The sequence below is a fragment of the Ovis canadensis genome, chromosome 6 (genome assembly GCF_042477335.2).
Source record: "Ovis canadensis isolate MfBH-ARS-UI-01 breed Bighorn chromosome 6, ARS-UI_OviCan_v2, whole genome shotgun sequence".
Classification (NCBI taxonomy): Eukaryota; Metazoa; Chordata; class Mammalia; order Artiodactyla; family Bovidae; genus Ovis; species Ovis canadensis.
Genome location: NC_091250.1, coordinates 75,932,294 through 75,953,702, shown reverse-complemented (window position 1 = coordinate 75,953,702; position 21,409 = coordinate 75,932,294). Strand labels below are relative to the sequence as shown.

Here is a 21,409-nt window from a genome sequence, read left to right as displayed (position 1 = left end):
TGTACAGAACCTGATACATGGTAGATAGTCGATAAATATTGGTTCAGTTCAGCTCAGTTCAGTTGCTCAGCCGTGTCCAACTCTTTGAGACCCCAGGGACTGCAGCATGCCAGGCCTCCCTGTCCATCACCAACTCCCAGAGATTACTCAAATTCATGTCCACTGAGTCTGTGATGCCATCCAACCATCTCATCCTCTGTCGACCCCTTCTCCTCCCACCTTCAGTTTTTCCCAGCACCAGGGTCTTTTCAAATGAATCAGTTCTTTGCATAAGGTGGCCAAAGTATTGGAGCTTCAGCTTCAGCATCAGTCCTTCCAATGAATATTCAGGACTGATTTCTTTAGGATGGACTGGTTGGATCTCCTTGCAGTCCAAGGGACTCTCAAGAGTCTTCTCCAACACCACACTTCAAAAGCATCAATTCTTTGGCACTCAGCATTCTTCACAGTCCAACTCTCACACCCATACACAACCACTGGAAAAACCATAGCTTTGACTAGATGGACCTTTGTTGGTAAACTAATGTCTCTGCTTTTTAATATGCTATCTAGGTTGGTCATAGCTTATCTTCCAAGGAGCAACGTCTTTTAATTTCATGACTGCAGTCACCATCTGCAGTGATTTTGAAGCACCCAAAAATAGTCAGCCACTGTTTCCATTGTTTCCCCATCTATTTGCCATACAGTGATGGGACAGGATGCCATGATCTTAGTTTTCTGAATGTTGAGTGTTAAGCCAACTTTTTCACTCTCCTCTTTCGCTTTCAAGAGGCTCTTTGGTTCTTCTTTGCTTTCTGCCATAAGGGTGGTGTCATCTGCATATCTGAGGTTATTGATATTTCTCCCGGCAATCTTGATTCCAGCTTGTGCTTCATCCAGCCCAGCATTTTGCATGATGTACTCTCCATATAAGTTAAATAAGCAGGGTGACAATATACAGCCTTGACGTACTCCTTTTCCCATTTGGAACCAGTCTGTTGTTCCATGTTCAGTTCTAACTGTTGCTTCCTGACCTGAATACAGATTTCTCAAGAGGCAGGTCAAGTAGTCTAGTATTTGCATCTCTTTCAGAATTTTCCAGTTGTTGTGATCCACACAGTCAAAGGCTTTGGCATAGTCAATAAAGCAAAAGTAGATGTTTTTCTGGAACTCTCTTGCTTTTTGAATGATCCAGCAGATGTTGGCAATTTGATCTCTGGTTCCTCATTGCCTTTCTTTGGGATTGGAATGAAAACTGACCTTTTCCAGTCCTGTGGCCACGCTGAGTTTTCCAGATTTGCTGGCATATTGAGTACAGCACTTTCACAGCATATCTTTTAGGATTTGAAATAGCTCAACTGGAATTCCATCACCTCCACTAGCTTTGTTTGTAGTGATGCTTCCTGAGGCCCACTTGACTTTGCATTCCAGGATGTCTGGCTCTAGGTGAGTGATCACACCATTGTGGTTATCTGGATCATGAAGATCTTTTTTATATAGTTCTTCTGTGTATTCTTGCTACCTCTTCTTAATATCTTCTGCTTCTGTTAGATCCATACTATTTCTGTCCTTTATTGTGTTCATCTTTGTATGAAATGTTCCCTTGGTATCTCTAATTTTCTTGAAGAGATCTCTAGTCTTTCCCATTCTACTGTTTTCCTCTATTTCTTTGCATTGATCACTGAGGAATGCTCTCTTATCTGTCCTTGCTATTCTTTGGAACTCTGCATTCAAATGGATATATCTTTTCTTTTCTCTTTTGCCTTTAGCGTCTCTTCTTTTCTCAGCTGTTTGTGAGGCCTCCTCAGACAACCATTTTGCCGTTTTGCATTTCTTTTTATTAAGGATGGTCTTGATCACTGCCTCCTGTACAATGTCATGAACCTCCGTCCATAGTTCTTCAGGCACTCTATCAGATCTAATCCCTTGAATCTATTTCTCTCTTCCACTGTATAGTCATAAGGGATTTGATTTAGGTCATACCTGAATGGTCTAGTGGTTTTCCCTACTTCCTTCAATTTAAGTCTGAATTTGGCAAAAGGAGTTCATGATCTGAGCCACAGTCAGCTCCCTGTCTTGTTTTTGCTGACTGTATATAGCTTCTCCATCTTTGGCTGCAAAGAATATAATCAATCTGATTTTGGTGTTGGCCATCTGGTGATGTCCATGTGTAGAGTCTTCTCTTGTGTTGTTGGAAGAGGGTATTTGCTATGACCAGTGCAGCCTCTTGGCAAAACTCTGTTAGCCTTTGACTTGCTTCATTTTGTACTCCAAGGCCAAATTTGCCTGTTACTCCAGGTAGCTCTTGACTTTCTACTTTTGCATTGCAGTTCCCTGTAATGAAGAGGATAATTTTGGGGGGGTGTAGTTCTAGAAGGTCTTGTAGGTCTTCATAGAACCATTCAACTTCAGCTTCTTCAGCATTACTGGTCAGGGCATAGACTTGGATTACTGTGATACTGAATGGTTTGCCTTGGAAATGAACAGAGATCATTCTGTCATTTTTGACATTGCATCCAAGTACTGCATTTTTAAAACAAAAAGTAGACAGTTGGATGATGAATCCTAGCAGGAAATACTTACATTGGGCTTATAATGTTCTGGTGGTCTTCCAAGGACCCTACTTGTAGTAGCACATGGAAAATTCCCAATAATCCTAATGCTGAGGGTACTGGTAAGATGCCTAAAGGCCCTAGATGGTTATTTGACCACAGTTACACAGTTGGTAAGCAGGAGAAACAAGATTCAGACTTAGGTATCTGGCTCCACATATTTGTAACTACTATGATTAAACCAGTGTTGGATGGATGGAAGGTGTATACAACGATATTCTAAGGAGAGAAACAATGGAAGCAAAGCACATATTATTTTATGTGCTTTTTATGATCAGTAAATTTGACTAAATCTGAAATGAATTCTGTCCTGTAAAATATTCATCTTGTACAATGTGTCAAATTAAAACCTTATTTTGTGTTCAATCACCAATGTGACTCTAAGCTCAAATCCTAGCTGAGTTAAACCCTATCTTCCTTGACACCCACTTCTGCAAACTGATATCACAGTATTCAAATGTATATCCACATTCACGTATTCATTTAACAAACATTTTCTGAGTGCCTACTGTGTGCTGGGCCCTGTCTTTACACTGGTACTACTGCTACTAGATATATACACTTATATATAATGTAATTGCAGATAATACAGAATCTTTTTTGAGGCTGTAGAGTATAGTGGTTAGGATCACAGGCTCAGGAGCCAGACTGCCTGGGTTAAAAATCAGTTCGGATGCTTTTTAGTTGTGGGACCTCAGCATTGTCACCTGTCCAGTGCATTGGTCTCTTCAACTATAAAATGGATATAACATTTTATCCTATCTCCTGGGGTTGTTGTGAGGATCAAATAGTTAATATGTGTGACGTGCTTAACACAGCTTCTAGCAAAAACTCTGGGGAGCACTTAATAAATGTTAGTAATTTTATGTTGACAATCATTTTTAATTAGTTATCGCTGAACAATTGAGCTTCTTATGTGAGGCTGTTTTCCACTATAAAATAAAAATAAATCTGGAGACCTTCTCTGGTGGGGCATAAGCCTTAAAGGGATATAAAGGAATTAACAGCATTTGTTGCTCTAACAAAACCATGTTTTGGTCTCGAGTGGGCCTTTAAGGGCCTGTAATTTCCATCAGGGCTCCTTCCATCCCAGCAGGCGGGTGATTCGGGGAAAGCCTGCAGTCTAAGCAGGCGGGCTTTGGCAGAGCTATTTGTGCAGGAAGTACGGAGGTCAAGGGACTCCTTGTATTGAAGGCCTTTCTCAAAATGAAGGATTTGGCTTCTGAGATTAATGTTCGAAGTGAACCCCTGCTATACTTAATTCCCTTTTCTGTGAACTCAGTGCATTTTTAAAATTCAGTTAGGGGCCCTCCTATGGTGTGGCATGGAAACCATAAACCCAGACGCCCTTCTGACGGAGTTCACACTGCCCTCCCTTATCCCTTGACCCAATGGACTGCTGACTGAATTCTAGGATTAATCACTGTGCTGAATTCTTTGGGTTAAAGTGTGCCCAGAAATAACATGCCTTAAATTTGCACACATTAGGTCCAGTGGGGATTTAATACAAATATATAAAAATAAAAGATTCATTACAAAAGGCTTCTATGAGTAGCTAGGGCTTCCCTGGTGGCTCAGACAGTAAAGAATCTGCCTATAATGCAAGAAACCTGGGTTTGATCCCTGGGTTGGAAAGATCCTCTGGAGAAGGGCATGGCACACTCCAGTATTCTTGCCTGGAGAATCCCCATGGACAGAGGAGCCTGGCAGGCTGCAATCCCAGGGGTCGCAGAGAGTTGGACACAACTGAGTAGCTAGTGGCCACCATATGAGGAAATGAGAAACTGGAAATGGGGGCTGAGAGGTCTCTCTGGGTTGAGTTGCATGTTCTAAGTTACCAGAGGATTGATAATTTAGAACCCTCCTGCGTTGCCAACTGATCTATGAGGGAACGCCACATCAGAGGGTTACTTTTTTTTAATAAATTCTGTGGGGCAAAATATCCATAGCCTCAAGAGTAAGTGATTGGTGATTTTATCCCATCTACTAATAAATTTTCTATTTCAGGTAAAATTAGGTGGAACAAGGGAAACTGGTAGAAAGTAAGTCCATTGAGAAGATATTTGCCTTTTTCACTTTATGATCTCAGCTCCCATAAGAAATAAACACTAGAGGCTCCCTCCCCATAAAAGTCAACTGCTTGAGGACTTCTCTGGTGGTCCAGTGACTGAGACTCCAATCTCTGGTTGGGTAACTAGATTCCACATGCCTCAACTAAGACCTTGTGCAACAGAAAAAAAAAAAAAAAATATATATATATATATATATATATATATAGAGAGAGAGAGAGAGAGAGAGAGAGTCAACTGCTTATCATATAACCACTGTTACAAAGAGTTGTTATATAGGGAAATAATTATAACAGTAATAACTGAGAACAGTTATAGCAATTACTGGGCTATAATCTTCTGGGCATCGTCCTAAGCTCTTTGCATTTATTACATGCCTAATTTAGGCCTAACATGTACCATTTTAGTGCATGGTCTTTGGTCTTTAAAAAAACAACTGTGTTGAAAACTTTGACTGTGTTTAGCACTATGGTTTTTTTAAATTTTTGGACACACTTCATGGCATGTGGGATCTTAGTTCCCTGACCAGGAATCGAGCCTGCACTCTCTTCAGTGGAATTTCAGAGTTATAACCCTGGACTACTAGGGAAGTCCCGAGCACTGGGTTTTTATGTCTGTGGCCTCTTTTAATCCTCATGATGACTCCACAGTTAGGTGTTGCCATCAACCATAAACTGAGGCTCAGAGAGTTAGGTAACTTGCTCCCCACAATTGCCAAGATGCAAAGTTTGGTCTTATTGACATCAAGCCCGAGCTCTTTATCTTGCTGCTCTTCTATCTGTTATAGAATTGGAAGCATATTGCGTAGACTCAGCGTGCCTCACTCTCACACGGGTCTTTGATGGGGTTCTTTGTGGGTTTCCGTGCCTCCAAGGTGAGAAGTATCCCAAAACTCTGGCTAGAATTTCCCGGATTTCTCCCCACAAGTGGGAGATAAAATAATTGTTTGGAACTCCTTGATCTTGTTCCTTAACTGGATATAGAAATAGAGTAACCATAGTTCTAGCTATAGGAAATAGTGAAAAGAAGTTTTAAAAAGGAACCTAAAGCAAAAAACCTTGACTCTGCTACTTACTAGCACCTGGAGCAACTCTTGATAACCTGTTTCCTAATCTGAGCAATGGAGTGATGCAAATTATTTGTGCTTTACTCATACATACCTTATACAGTTTTGATGACCAAAGATGACATCACTGTTGGAAAGTCTATGTTAGATGCATTGTTACTATTATACTGTGATTAAAAAAATAATAATTTATTTATAAATTTTTTGGTTGTGCTGGGTTTCCTTGTTGTTTGGGCTTTCTCTAATTGCAGCTAGCAGGGGCTACTCTTTGTTGTGAGAAGGTGAGGCTACTCAGGCTTCTCATTGCAGTGGCCCTTGTTGCAGAGCAAAAGCTCTAGGCATATGGGCTTCAGTAGTTGCAGCTTGCAGGTTTAGTTGCTCCGAGGCAAATGGAATCTTCCTGGACCACGGATGGAACCTGTATCCACTGCATTGGCAGGTGGATTCCTATCCACTGTACCACCAGGGAAGTCCTATACTGTGGTTCTTTACAAATGTCAGAGGATTGGTCCTATTAATGAGGGTGTTTTGGGAATAGTGTTATTTGATCTTAAACATATGAAAGACAATTCTTTGTGAGCCGTGGAGTAGGTTTTTTCCAGGTGCCAAAGGCAATACCACTTCTGGAGTATCTACTATGTGCCAGTAATCATAATGAGACTTCACCTTTCATTTAATTCTTATACAGATCCAGAGAGGGAGCTGTTATTATTTTATAAATGAAGTAACTGAAGCTCTCCATGGGGTTGCAGAGTCAGACATGACTTAGTGACTAAACAACCACCACAAACTGAAGCTCAAGAACAACTAAGCAATTTACCCAGCAGCACATCACTAAGGTAAAATTGAGATTCAGATTTAGAACTATGGGGAAACAATTTCCATGCTATTGGAATTCACTTTAGCCCTCTGCCTTTTAGGCAGAAGGGAAAGAAGAAAACAGAAAGCAAAAGGTGGGGGTCTACAGAACTCAAATGCCCCAAGATCATGGGATTTGCCTGAGCACTAAAATAATGATGATGATAATGATAATAATAGTAAAGACGAGGAACAGACATCAAGGTCAACCACAAAGAAGTAGTAACAAACATTCATATTTCTTTTGCCATAGACTGTCACTTAAAAAATGTTTTATTTTCTCTATATTCCTAGGGACAGCAGGGGGAAGTAGTTAGGAATAAGAATAATATCCACTTAATAGGTGGCAGTGTACAAAACTGAGAAAGAAGGAGCAGTGCCAGACATCATTTGAGAGAAAGTGAACCACTGAGGACTGTCATAAGGACTTGCTTCCAGAGAGCTGGGCTTCCTCAAGGGCCATCTTCCCTGATTCCAGCTCCAGTTCACTTGCAGTCACTGACCTCCACACTTGCAAACTTATTTGATTATTCCTAGCCATTATTCCCCTGGTTTGGCCCATTGCTTCCTATGGAAAAGCGTGGAAAAAGAGATGGGAAAATCTGTGAGCCTGGGAATGTCCCCTCTTGAATTCTTTAACTCAGAAGGTCCCTGACACTGTGAGGCTCTCAAGGTAACAATCCTGATACTTATGGAAAAGAAAAGAAAAATCTGAGCTATGTGGAGTCAGAGTTTTTAAGTTGTCTTGAGGTTGTGGAACCCTTGTCTGTACCTGGCATCTTAGATATGGTGAGAGAACCTTGAAGGGGTCACAGTGCCAGATCTTCATATAGTAACAAGGAATGAATCTAAAACTCAGAAAACATTTAATTGATCTGTTAAGTCTTGCACCATAGGGAAGATAAAAAGTCAAAGAGATTTAAAATGTTTCAGAATTCTTGGCTGGTTTGAAGGAATCATTTTTCCAAAAGGTGGCAAACACTGCATTTAGATTTAACGAGCTGAGAAATGTCTCTGCCTCACCACTCGGGGAAAACGGGCTCTAGCTGACCTCAGTGCCTTCAATCTGCAAAACAGGAATGAAGTGCTCCACAGGATGGAACTGTAGGGTAAAACGAGGTGGGTTAACCTGCACCGCAAAGTACTAAAGGCCTCATTCGGGTAAAGGGGCTATGGTTTCTTTAAGAGGGAAGTTAAGTGTAGAAAAAAGGGCATCAGCACTGCACATCCTAGTCGTCAATAATTACTTTCAAATACTTATGAAGAGCTTAAAAATTTATTTCCCCCAGTTTCACACTGATGTTTAAATGATAATGACCATTATTTGTCCAGCATTGGATAGGATAAGTAACTCTCCCGGTGTCAGACAGCAAATTAGGTGCCTAAATTCGAATTCGAATGAAGCACACATCCGTGGTAGATGGCTAGATCCTGAGTTCCCTCGCTGTCAGAGAACTTCATGGAGTGTACAGGTCAATTTATTTTCATGTATCTTGTCCATCTTGCAACTTTTAAGTGAGATGGAGATCACTTAAACACTATTTTTTACAGGACCTTTATTTTTCATTATATTCAATGATTGTAAACTGCAGAAATTTCACCGTGAGAATCTTCCAGATAGGGAGGCTGGGAGAGGTTAAAAAAAAAAGAAAGAAACTGGCTCATGGCTTTACAACTAGAGAGTGGCAGTGTTGGCTCAAGAGCCCACTTCTCTGATCACGACCCCACCTCTTCAGAAAAAAAGCTATAGCACAAATAATAATAATTTTTAGAAATAGTGGCATTAGTGGCAACACAGTGTGCCAAGCACTGTTCTAACATTTTTGTATGTATTAACTCATTTAACCCGCAAAAAAAAAAAAAAAAAGATTTTAACTATTCCTTCACTAAAACAGCCCAATGAGAAGCAGCACTTTTTTTTTCCTCCCCTCAGTTGAATGACAGTGCAACCCGAAATCACAACTCCGTTTTAGGTTCCTGGTGGTGCCTGCTTCCTCTTCTAGTTTGTTTAGTCACAGAATTCGATTCCTGTTGGCCGATTACGCGCCTACAAACAGGCTTAGCGCTCTATTGAAATGCGTGAGGCTCCTTAACTCTTGTATAAACAGGTAATGCGAAGGGGTGGGGCACAGATTGCGGGTTTCTTGAGGATGGGGCTGGGATGGGGGTTAGAACCGGCTCCCTAGAGGATCGGGCCGAGGTTAAGGGAGGGCTTGGCTGCTGTTTTAAAATGCAGTGTTTTTTTGTACCCTTTCTAGAAACCAGCTGTAACTTTAGGTCAGAGCGTATTAAAATGAGCCACTTCTGAACCAGCAGCGCCCAGGCCCCAGGCCCTGCTGTGAAGGCCCCGGCAAAGGTCAGGGCTTGGTCCGCGTGACGCTCCTTCCCGTGCCGGTCCGAGCTGCTCTGCCTCAGGTAAGGACACTCTCGGGAGGTCCCCCCTTACCTTCCTCCCGCCCGCCGCCGAGCTCGCTGTGATCCTACCTGGTTACACGACTTCTTTAGAGGGGTGTGGGGGAGGGAAGGACGGGGGTGGGGTGTACCGACCGGCTCGTGATTCAACAGCTGGTTCCTTATTCCTCAAACGTGGTTCTGCTTGGTTTCCCTCAACCGCCCAAAGCCGGGGGCCAGACGTCTGATTTCGGGCAGATGTCCTCAGGTGGAGCAGGTGCCACTGCTGGGGCTATTTCTTGGTTGTCTAAAATGGATGTGACTTTTTGAGCGGGGAGCGACAAGTCTGTGTGGTGAAGTCCCCACGTCTCTTCCCCATCAAGGCAGATTTGTTTTGTTTTGTTTTTTTCCCCAACCTTCAGCAAAGGTATCTGCGCTCCTAAAACAACAGGAATGTTGCACTGGCCTTCAGCCAGCGGAGGCTCAGCGAGCAGGATAAAATTTCAGAGCAGATTTACGGGAAGTTGCCGGTGTTGGGAGTAAAAATCTGGTTTGGTGAGTTTAAGGGAAGGGAGTAGACGAGAGACAACCTTGCTACTGTGAGGCGAACGGCCTCGGATGGGGGAGGGCAGAAGCGGGAGGAGGGAACAGGGAAGAGCCGGAGCCGAGGCTCGAGCGCTCCCCGCGCGCAGCGCCGGACGCACGCAGGGCTCCCGGGGCCGCCGGTCTCCCCCGGGTGCGGGTCCGGCGCCGCTCTGCCAGGGGAACTCGCCGCGCTTTCGAATTCTCGCTCCCGCCAGGAATTTAGCCCCGAGAGAACTGCCTTCTGGTTATCGCGCCGGCTTCTCACTTTGGAATGTGCAGTTGGGACAGTGAGAAGTTGGGGCTCGGGGAGTTGTCCTCGGAGAGTTTCTCTCCTGCGGGTTTCCAAGGTTAAGAGATTCTGACAAACTGGAATTCCCAGAGCCTGGGAGTGAAGCCTGAAACGATCTGTGGCTTTAAGCGGCGCGGTAGGGAGTCGCTGGACACTCCTTATTTTGGTTTTACATTAAAAAGAGGGAGGCCGAGATGTTGTAGGTTACTTCCTAGCTGTGTCAGTCGTTACCGCGCTCTGAATGGTGTTAATTTCAGAAGTGGGCGACTGCAAATACATCACAAAGGTAAGGTCATTTTTGGCAATCTTTCTAACTACTGTCCCTTAATCTTACCTGTGCGTCCAGATTTTGAAATTTTGTTTTCCTCTCTCTTTCGACCTTATCTCCCCTTGTTCTACCGTCCCACTTCCGACTCTGGCATATTTAATGGGGAAGAAATAGTCTATAATAAGATTTTAAAAGCGTCAGCTTCTGGAAAAGCAGAAAATTATATACAGTCAGCCCCATCGTTTCCTCTGGTGATGGAACCTTCTCCATACAATAAACAATTTTCTCCCCAGCTCTTGAAAGCATATGGTTGGGCTGTCCAGAGGCACAGGTGACTTTTTAGACTCAGATTATTAAAGTGAGATTGAGAAAACTTTTATGACAGGCATCTCACAGTGAGTGGTAAGGAGGGGAGGGTTACTGGGGGATGTGTGTTGGGGGAGGATATGAGGGGAATATCTTCTTGGAGTCATTTACCTCCCAAGGTAACACTGAGCACAGGCTTAGTTGTTTAAAGTTAAAAATTCAATCTGTATAAAAGTCTAGGGCTGATGAAATATGACAGCTGACAAATCCGCCACTGGATGTTTAAGAAATCAGATGAAATAAATGAAGTGGAATTTTTCAAATAGTGGTTCATTTTTTATTAAGGTAAAAGTTCATCTACTCTTGGGTACTGTCCCAAAGCATTTGGGGATGTGTCTTCTTTCTTGAGGCTTATCTTAGATGTGTCCTCAAGGTACTTGACTCATAGGGCATGCTGATTTTTGCCATACTGATTTGTACTGTTACTGATGTAGCACATTCTAATGGCTCACCCAGTGTTCTTTAGTATGAATATAGATTAGAAATCTTGTTCTTTAAAAGTTGTTGTGCTTGGGGAGGGAGGTGGGAGGGGGGTTCATGTTTGGGAATGCATGTAAGAATTAAAGATTTTAAAATTTAGAAAATAAAAAACTAAAAAAAAAAAAAAAAGTTGTTGTGCTAGAGTCACAAGAATTTTTTCGGGCAGAGAAAAGCATAAATGTGAAGAGGTTGCCACAGGTTTAAGCACAGTTGCAATTTAGATCAAGTGCATGAGAGAGTTGTAGGTGCCTGTTCTAAAAGGTGAAAGTTTTCAACAGCGTAAAACACAATCTCTAGACAAAGCCAAGTACCCAATCAAGGCGATGAGATAGCGTTTTCCAGGATTTTGTATTGCTGTTTGGCATGGCTCAGGTGGTAGAGTCTGTCTGAAATGCAGGAGACCCAGGTTCGACTCCTGGGTCAGAAAGATCCCCTAGAGAAGAGCATGGCTACCCACTCCAATATTCTTGCCTGGAGAATTCGGTGGTCAGAGGAGCGTGGTGGACTATTAAACAATAATCCTTGTCAGATTGATGATCTGAAATCTTGGAGGGAAACGAAACTAACCCAGTCCAAAATGGAAACAGGAGGAAGGAAAGAAAGGAATTTGGGTTTTCATATCCTTTCTTGTCTACCTTACCCTTCACCTTGTTCTGTTAAACCGTTTTGGCCTCTTTGACTTAACTACTGAACAGAGGGAGAATCAAAAGTCTGCCCAGTGTTATTATTTCAATATTTGTTAAAGGAAGAAATAAACTGACAAAAACCAAGCTCCTAGTCTGACTCCGTCATGCTTCTTTACCTGACAAGGCTACACTTAAATTCATCTGCTCAAGAGTGTTTTGTGAACAGATGCCAAAAATGAATCAAGTTTTGAAGATTCTTTATCTTTTTCTTGGGTTTTGAGTTTTCAGAAGCTTGTAAGATTGAAAATTTGGCATCATCACTTTACTCCGATCTCTATAGTCTTAATTGTCAGCGTATTTTTGATTCCTACCTGTGCTGCCGTAGACTAAATTTTGCCCAAAACAGCTGGTGACACTGAGGATGAAATCAAGATAGAAAGCAAGGAAACTATGTGCTTCGGGACATGTGTCCTCATACTTTCTCTGACTAGTGTTTAGGATGACTCTTTTTTTTTCTCCTCACATGATAAGAGCATTCAGATTAGACTGTTCTCTGATTTACTAGTAACAGAACCTGTTCTCAGTAATTTAAACAAAGATTAGAAGATTGAAGCCAATAAAATAATTTTCTTACAAAATGAACTTGCTTTCCAAATTCTACTCTTGATCTGACGATTTAAAAATCTATCACGTCCCAATTGATTGAGCTTTGACTGCTAGAGGGAAGTATTTGCCTATTTCAGACAGGTTTCCACCTCTACATTTCAAGTCCCTTCTGGTTTTTCAGCACTGGATACAGGAGTGCAAGTAGGGGGAGGGAGATATCCTCAAAGTTGGCCTGAGGTTCAAGTGAAACTCTGATTTGGTTTTCCCAGAGGATGCATAATCCTAGAAAAAAACTTGCTCTGAAGCGGGCTTAAGTGTGGGATTCGTACGACTTAGCTAAAGGATAGATTTTGTAAGAACCTAGGGTTTGTGTGCCAAACGTTTGTGAAGTTACATTGAATACAAAAATACAGTTTAAAAAAATGTTTGTCAGAATGATTCCAAGTTAAAGGTTATATTGGAACGCTTCAGCCATTGGCCCGATTAAAAGATGTATTTTTCCTCTTGGGAGCAGTCTCTGTGTCTTATGATGATGTTGATTTTCTGATTTAATATTGTGAGACGTGTGTGTTAGTCCAGACAGCCACCTGCCCAGGGTCTTTGCTTCAAAGAACAACTAGAAAAGGATTGTCAATAATGGCAAGGCAGGGATGACTTGGGTTATGAGGCTTTTAGAAACTCCTGAGAAGAATAGCATAGCAATGATAATATGCGATTGTTCAACTGCCACCTCAAGTTGTTAGAAACCTCTCATACTGGGATTTAGGGGGAAATGGCACCCTGCCACTTGTTGTGTGTGGTCCTGAATCATCTTGTCAGTAAAAGACTCCTGAAATGGTCTGAGCTTGCGTTCTGATGGTTTCTGCCTCTTTATAGCTGCATCTCCTTCTGCTCTGTCAGCATCTGTATGGGGCGAGGACTCAGAGGGAAAGGATGTCTTTCCCTTCAAGTCAGTGTATCCCCCTCTTTCCAGAGCCTCTCTTTTTGCCCTGAGAAGTGGGTGAGGAAGGAATTTTCCAACGGAAGTAGAAGGGTACAAAGTGTCTGGAGGAATAAATGGCCAAGACACAAGTGAGCTCCAAACCCCTAAAATAATGTGGGATTTAATGCCGTCCAACTATTGCAGGTGAACTCAACTGGAGGAATCTGAGGCTCACCCCCACCCCCACTTTTGTAATTCAAATGCCCCTAGTGCTCTGCAATAGACGGCTCATTTGAATGAGTTCAAGATGTTGTCTCTAGGTGCAGCCCAAAGTAAACTGATTACAAAAGGCACAGGCCCTTCAACCACACTCCATTCTGGCTTTCATCTACTTTCTGCAGTGGTTTAAAGGACACCTGAAAAGAAAAAACAAAAACCCACAGCTTAGTTTATGTAACTTAGGTATATAATATGAGCATTCTTTTTCACTGTGAATATGGAGATTTTGTCATCTTAGGCAGTTAGTTTATGCTGAAGTGATTTGTGGGAGTGTTTAGATAGAAACAGTTTATACATCTATAAAATACAAAACAACAAAACTGAGACTATAGTAGAAATGCTTGACTGTAGTTTATAGTTTTTCTTTTTGGTAAACCCTACCAGGTTTTAAAGAGTGGGATCATTTTAGAAATCAAAAGAACAATCTCTACCTTTCTGAAGGCCGCTGAAGAGAGATGACACCAGAAGACAAAGCGCTGGTATAGCCCTGAAAACGCTTTGTGATTTTGAGGAGATATCAGTCCTTTGGTCTCAGCAGATTCTCAGCAGTGCAAAAATGTCATTTACATTAGTCACGAAGACAATCGCTGGCCTCAAATCATGATATTTGTCTTCGGGAATATTACATGTTTGCAGCTCTTGACAACATAACGTCCCAGTGCCAAGACCATAGTTGGTGGGTGTATGTTGATGAAAGGGGATTTGCAGACAGTGTTTGCTTCCTGATTGTGCTTTGCTTTGCCTAATGGTCAATTTTGGTCATATTCCTTGAGTTTCCATACTGGGGAAAAAAACCAACCAGACTGTAGAAGCAATGGATAATCCACATGTGGATGAACAAGGGTTAATTATACACACCAGTGGGCAATGGGTGGATGTACAATGAATGTGGGGCATTGTGTAGCTGAAATAGAAACAAGACACCTCTGCCTGACCAAGGAAATGCCAACCTATAAGAATTATAATAAAAAGTATTCACCTTTCAGAGCACTGAGTCTTCAATCATTTTTGTAAAGCGTTATATATCATGCCAAAAGAAAACAAAAGAAGTACTTAGTAAAGTGAGGAAGATTTTTTTCAGGTGTTAATTTCTTAGATCAGTTTGATTGCCATTCTGAGAATGTGTATTTGGGCCTTTTGAGGTCAGGTAAAATATTCATGTGTCCGAAAGTGGGGTTCCATGTCCATGATGATGATAGCACTGTGCCTTTTGAAAAGACGGCTTAAATAATATTTCTCTTTGTTTGCTGTCATTTATTTTCAAAAATAATAACATGGTTCTCGGTACACCAAGCCCTTGCCAAGATTAGGCCCATCTTCTTAGTAGCTGTCTCAAGACAAAGTTGCCTTTGTGTAACTACAACTGGGAGAATTTGGTGACATGGAAAACTCAGTGGAGCACTGCAGCTTATTATTAACAGAAAATTCAATGGCCTGATCCATTTTTTGTTGTTATTGTTGTTGATTTTATTCTTCCAGCTAATAATCATGATACATTTCTATGTGCAAATGTTACTATTTTCCCAGGGAAGAATGCAGTGGTTGAGGATTTACCTTGGACTTTAGTTAGATTATAAAAGGCAAAAGCTGCAGCATGATGATGCAGAAGAGACCTCAGCTCTGTGGGCTGGTTTGTTCTCAGGGTGTGTGCCCAGTTACTCAGTCGTGTCTGACTCTTTGCGACCCTATGGACCATAGCCCACCAGGATCCTTTGTCCATGGGATTCTCCAGGCAAGAACACTGGAATGGGTTGCCATGCCCTCCTCCAGGGGATCCTCCCAACCCAGGGATCCAACTCAGATCTCCCTCATTGCAGGCAGATTCTTTACCATCTGAACCAAATTTGGTCACATGTGGAGAGAAAGAAGGAGTGGTTAGCCCGCATGAAAATGACAGTCTGTGAGGAAAGGATGACCATTCACATTAAATTCAAACTCCATGGAGAAATGGCTAAGAATACAGTCTGCTGCTGCTGCTGCTGCTAAGTCTCTTCAGTCGTGTCCGACTCTGTGCGACCCCATAGACGGCAGCCCACCAGGCTCCCCCCGTCTCTGGGATTCTCCAGGCAAGAACACTGGAGTGGGTTGCCATGTCCTTCTCCAGTGCATGAAAGTGAAAAGTGACAGTGAAGTTGCTCAGTCGTGTCTGACTCTTTGCTTTTATATATCATTTTAGGATGCCTTTCTGTGTTTGAATTCTTCTCATCTCACAACTCTACTCTCTTTGTGACTTATTCTGGTGATGGTAATCTAGGATCCTCTTCTTAAGATCACTTCTTTTGACCAAATGCCATTGCCATTATTCAGTTCAGTTCAGTTTAGTTGCTCAGTCGTGTCCGACTCTTTGCGACCCCATGAATTGCAGCACGCCAGGCCTCCCTGTCCATCACCAACTCTCGGAGTTCACTCAGACTCACGTCCATCAAATCAGCAATGCCATCCAGCCATCTCATCCTCGGTCGTCCCCTTCTCCTCCTGCCCCCAATCCCTCCCAGCATCAGAGTCTTTTCCAATGAGTCAACTCTTTGCATGAGGTGGCCAAAGTACTGGAGTTTCAGCTTTAGCATCATTCTATTATAGGCAGGCACTGATTTTTGCAAGTTTCTCTTGGTCTTTGTAACTTAGTTGTAGAAAGAAACTAACAGAATCATTAACATGCCTTTTTCTTTCCTCTCTATATATGATCATCAACTGTACATCATTCTGATGTTTTATTAGAAGCAAAAAGAATGATGCTATCATATCTGTTAAGTGAGAGACTGCCAAATGTTCTGCTGAAAACAGTATAGATCTGGAAGTGGCTAATGCAAAGTAGAAATACTCCATGTAAAAGCCCTTAATACAGCAAACTTAAGTAGTTCCTATTATGACTTCTGCTGGTTAGTGTTAATGGGTCATATTCATAATCAGAGTATGAGACTTTCTCAGAACTGCCAGTGTCTTATCTATGTACTTCTCATGGCATTTTATATCATTTGATACTTTTTGTACATATACTGTTTTCCCCTGCCAAACAGACGTTAAGTTTCTTGGAGGCAGGATTTGTGTCTAAATAATATTTGCATCCCTCAGTGTCCCTAGTTTATAGTTAAGTGCTCAATAAATAAGAATTTCTTTGCCCAAATTCATTACCATCTAAAATGACAGCTTTTTTTTTTTTTTCATTTCATGGGCATGTATTATGAATCATATTTATTTGGATGACCTCTATTTTTCCACAGGCATTTTAGCAAAAATTAGAGAAAATAGGCATTTTAGAGAAAATATGATGGAGAAGTAGTGAACTCAAAAAGCAACCAGAATGGAAGCTTTATCCACAGCCAAGCTTCTGAAAGCATGTCTGGATGGGGAAGGGAGGGGCTGAATTGTTGCACTGCTTAGGTGCCCATCACATTGGCAAACACTTAAATGTTTATACCTCTTTTCTTCTGCTCTTTAACAGCCTTTAGAAGGCCCAGACTTGTTACTAGGTAACAATGAGAAGGGGAAAATATATTTTCCCAAATTACAAGGAATTTGTTAGGTAATTATCAGGGAAAAGTGCATTTTCTCAAAACTAGGGAGAGTGAACAGAGATCCACCAAGGGCAAACAATATCGAGGGAGTGCACAGCTCTGTGAGCCCCGCTGGTTGGTGTTTCTGGTACGGCTGTTGTACTCTCAGCTAAGCGGATGGAGGGCAAGTGGTGAAGACTTGTGTTCAGAGAATTGCCTCCAGTGAAATCCTATTTGCAGGGCAAAGGGAATCCAATAACAAGCTAGCTGGTGCAAACAATAGTTTGTCCCAGGTACCTCCTTTGCTCTTTGCCCTGTATTGTGGGTTCCAGGATCCACCTCAGGTTATTTGTAGTTGTGCCAGTGAGTAAGCAGAAACTACTACTTACTACTAAGGAGCCCTGGAATTTGTGCCTTTTATCTGCAGTGGCTCCATATTCAGTCACTCCCAGTGGCTGAGACCAACCCTGGGAAGGCAGGAATCTTCGAATATTCGCCCAGCTCTCTTCCCAGAGTGGGACCTAGGAGTCACTCCCCCAGTGGGAAGTGTATGAGCCACACAGACCCTGAATCAAATGGTGACACCTGTGTTCTCACACATCGTACTAAGGTGTGAAGGGTCTTGTCTTTTCCCCATCGCCTAAAGTTAATCAATGAAATTGTCAGTGGCACGGCAGAATCTGCTTTTCTCTTCCCTCTGCTTCCACCTTTGCCCTGATCCCATACGCTTGGTATTTGACACAGTATCCAGAGTGACTCATAAAACAGTCAGATCATGTTATTTCCCAGCTGAAAACTTTCCAGAGCTTCTCCATCTCCCTCAAAAGCCAACGAGGAACTGCATTTCTAGTCCCATTACCTCTTTTTCTTTTGGCCACACCGCAGAGCATGTGGGACCTTCTTTCCCTGACCAGGGACTGAACCCGTGCCCCTAGCATGGGTAGCATAGGGTCTTAACCACTGGAATGTCAGGAAAGTCCGCATTACCTCTTAAATCCCATCTCCTATCAGTCACCCCATTATCGCTTTGCTTTAGCCACAGCTTCATGCTTCCTTGGCCTTTGCGCTCGCTACTGTCTCTCCCTGAACTGTCTTCCCCAGCTACATCCAAGCTCCACTTTTCCACCTCCTTCACGTCTTTATTGTTCCTCCCTTTGTGGAAGGGCAGCAATTCCTCCTTCCTGTTGGCGCTCTCTCTCCTTACCCTGCTCTATTTTTAATACTGTACTTTTTAGCATATTTTATGATTGTGTGGCTTATTGTTTGTCTGTTCCCTACTAGAACATCATTTATTGATGTTTGTCAAGCATCTTAGAGCAGAGTCTGCCACAGAGTGCTTGTGCGCTCAGTTGCACTTGACTCTGCAACCCCCTGGACTGTAGCCTGTCAGGTTCCTTTGGCCATGGGAGTATCCAGGCAAGAGTACTAGAGTGGGTTGCCATTTCCTCCTCCAGGAGATCTTCCTGACCCAGGGACTGAACCCTTTTCTCCTGCATCTCCTGCATTGGCAGGTGGATTCTTTGCCACTGAGCCACCTGGGAAGCCCCTGCCACAGAGTAGGTAATCCATAAATATTTGTCAAATAAAGTGAATAAAGCACAGACTCTTACACAGCACAAGTACAACTGAAAGTGTAGTACTTACTTGTGTGTTCTACTCAAAATGTAACTACAAGCATGTCTTTCTGAATAAGCATGCTTTTTTCCCCCAGACCTCTCCTATTAAGCTACCATATCTTCTCTGGTTTCTCTGGTTTCTTTATTTTCTGTGCCACCATGAGTCCTTGATGGAGGCCAGTGACTAAGTAACAAGCAAGGCAGAGCTAAGTGTGGGAATGGCGCAATCATTTCAGCACTTCTGTTTCCAAATCAAAACCTAGTCTTTGGCAATCTTTTTGTGATTTCCATATAATCATACAGCTCTGTTTTGAACCAGTCTTGTGAATTGCGTGCCCTACAGATAATTACACTTAACTAACTCATGTTACTATATTATCACTTCTTCTATTGTCATTTAATTATAATTAATGATTGCTCTGAAAGTAACTGTCAAGACAACTTGCACTTTTTTTTTTTTTAGCTGTTTCTCCAGACCTTTGAGATTTTGCCAAATGTCAACTGTGGCTACAGGATTCCATCTCAATTCTTTTCTCAGTTGCAGGGCTCAGTTAAGTATTTCCCCTTGACCTGGCATGAGATAAGTGCTAGTGTCATTGTCTGAGTTGTTAATATCTCTCCAGAACCTTTTACAAAATTCTGGTCTTGCGTTTACTGAGTGGCACAAAGCTCTCCGATCTGATCTGCCGTACTGGTTTGCTAGTCCCTGCCTTATTCCCTCCCTCTGCACGATTTTCCTTGGTTAAATAAAACTGCATTTCTTGGTGCTTGGAGGTACAGCTTCCTCTGTGTGTCCTCCTGTTAGTTTTAGAATTGTAACTCTGTAAAGAACTTCCCCAATGGCTGGTGGGATCCTGTGGCTCCTGGGTTTGGGGACCCTAGAAGGGTTTTTGTTGTTGTTGTTGTGCCACGCGGCATGTGGGAGCTTAGTTTCTTGATCAGGGATTGAACCCATGTCCCCTGAATTGGAAGCTTAGAGTCTTATCTGCTGGATCACCAGGTTAAGTCCCTAGAAGTGGTCTTGAAGGTGAGTGTACACTCCAGGAAGGTTCTTTGCAGTTAAAAAACAGGAATTCCTTGGTGGTCTGGTGGTTAGGGTCCCAGTGCTTCCACTGCAGGGGGCCTGGATTCCATCCTTAATCAGGGAACTAAGATCCCACAAGCTGCATGACACAACCAAAAACTAGCAAATGAAAAAATAGTAAATTCTGCTGAAGGTACGTGAAGATCGTGGATTTAGTTATTTTTGACTGTTGTTGATCATGGCTTGTGGCTGATTTACAGTTATCCAGATATTTTTCATTTCTAAGTTGATTTGGAAACTGTCATCATAACTGACAGTAAAATGGACCATTCAAGAAATTTTTAAAAACCCTGAATAATCAGCTAGTATTTCTAGTACTTTCTGCAAATCATTGTATTACTTATCATATGTACCGAATGGGACATTAAGAATGAGTAGCGTGTAAATGTTTAGTTAGAGCTGTGTTTAAGAATATACTGGGCCTCCTTGGTGGCTCAGATGGTAAAGAATCTGCCTGCAATGCAGGAGACCTGGGTTTAATCCCTGGGTTGGGAAGATCCCCTGGAGAAGAGAATGGCTATCCTCTTCAGTATTCTTGCCTGGAGAAATCCATGGACAGAGGAGCCTAGCGGGTTACAGTCCATGGGGTCACAAAGAGTTGGACACGACTGAGCAACTTTTTTTTTTTTTTTTAAACAATATACTATGTAGGTGGAGCTAGTGGTAATTCTTTATGAATTAGAAAAATTTATCAAAATACAGACCTAGTTAATAGGTATACTTTAAAAAAAAAGATGAATATGGAATACTTGGCAGGCAGATTCTTTACCACTGAGCCATCAGGAAAGCTGAATGTGGATTAAACGGGTTTAAAGCAGACTTTGAAAAAACCTATTTTCCTTATGTAGGCATAGACTCAGCTGTTATTTATTGAGTAGCTGCTATGTGCCAGATGCCGGTACTAGGTGTGCAGCGGAGAACAAAAGTTCTCTGTCCTCGTGGGGCTTTCTTTAGTGGTTGGGGTGGGATTCAGTGCTCTGAAGGAACTGAGGGGTACCGGACAATAGAAGATGGGACTCTTAGCTGGCGTGGCCTGAGAAGGCTGCCCCTGGGATGTGATGTGGTGCTAAAGGCATAGCATTTATGCAGTTCCTAAGGCTGGAGGAAGCTGGGCGTGCTGAAGGACTTAAAGGAGGCCGGTGTTGCCCCCGTGCTGGGAGCAAAGGGCAGGGAGGCACAGGTAAGGTTGTGGGACTGACTGAGTCCTAGAGCAGGCAGGCCCTTCAGCCTCAGCAGAGCTTGTTACCCCCATTTCAGTGGAAAGCCGTGAAGAAAGGACTTACTTGTTAAATAATAACTCTTAGGTAAAGACTGAATTGGACGGAGGCTGTCATGGCAGACAGATACGATTCCTTTTGGGAAACGGGCAGTGGAAGTGGAGTCATGCTGGTCAGCTGGGCGCCATTTCTTCTGTGCGCTCTCTTGCCTTTTTTTACAGCCTCAGTTCAGCTGTGGTAGGGGTTTTGTCAGTGACTTGAAGAAATAGCAAGACTTACTGATGGCCTGGATGTAGGGGTGAGGGAAAGAATAAGGATTCTAGGTAAAGTTACTGGGTTCGGTGTGAGGAACTGAAGGAGAACAGGTTCAAGGGAAGTTGGGGAAACCAGGAGCTCAGTTTGGGGAATGTTCACTGAGATGCCTGTTAAACACCCCAAGGAGATGTTTCCCTTTTGTATCCAGCACTTGTAGCAAGAGTGAGAGGCATTTATTTTAGGCAACTATTTTGGATTTCATTATTTCTTTTTATCACTGTGTCCAAATTAACAAATATAGATAAAGAGTGTAACCTTTATATCACACATAATTAAACAATATTCTA

The 21,409-nt window shown here is 42.5% G+C and overlaps 1 protein-coding gene across 10 annotated transcripts in view; it reads left to right on the top strand.

The window, feature by feature from the left end:
* Positions 1–8,513: 8,513 nt before the first annotated feature.
* RBM47 (RNA binding motif protein 47) overlaps positions 8,514–21,409 on the top strand; it is a 169,718-nt gene continuing 156,822 nt past the window's right edge. For 3 of the 10 annotated variants that reach the window (XM_069593961.1, XM_069593947.1, XM_069593954.1), the window contains exons 1-2: positions 8,514–8,692; positions 8,843–8,999. The gene's annotated coding sequence lies outside the window, so the exon portion shown is untranslated. The other 7 variants (XM_069593962.1, XM_069593948.1, XM_069593963.1 and 4 more) reach the window with 4 other exon arrangements.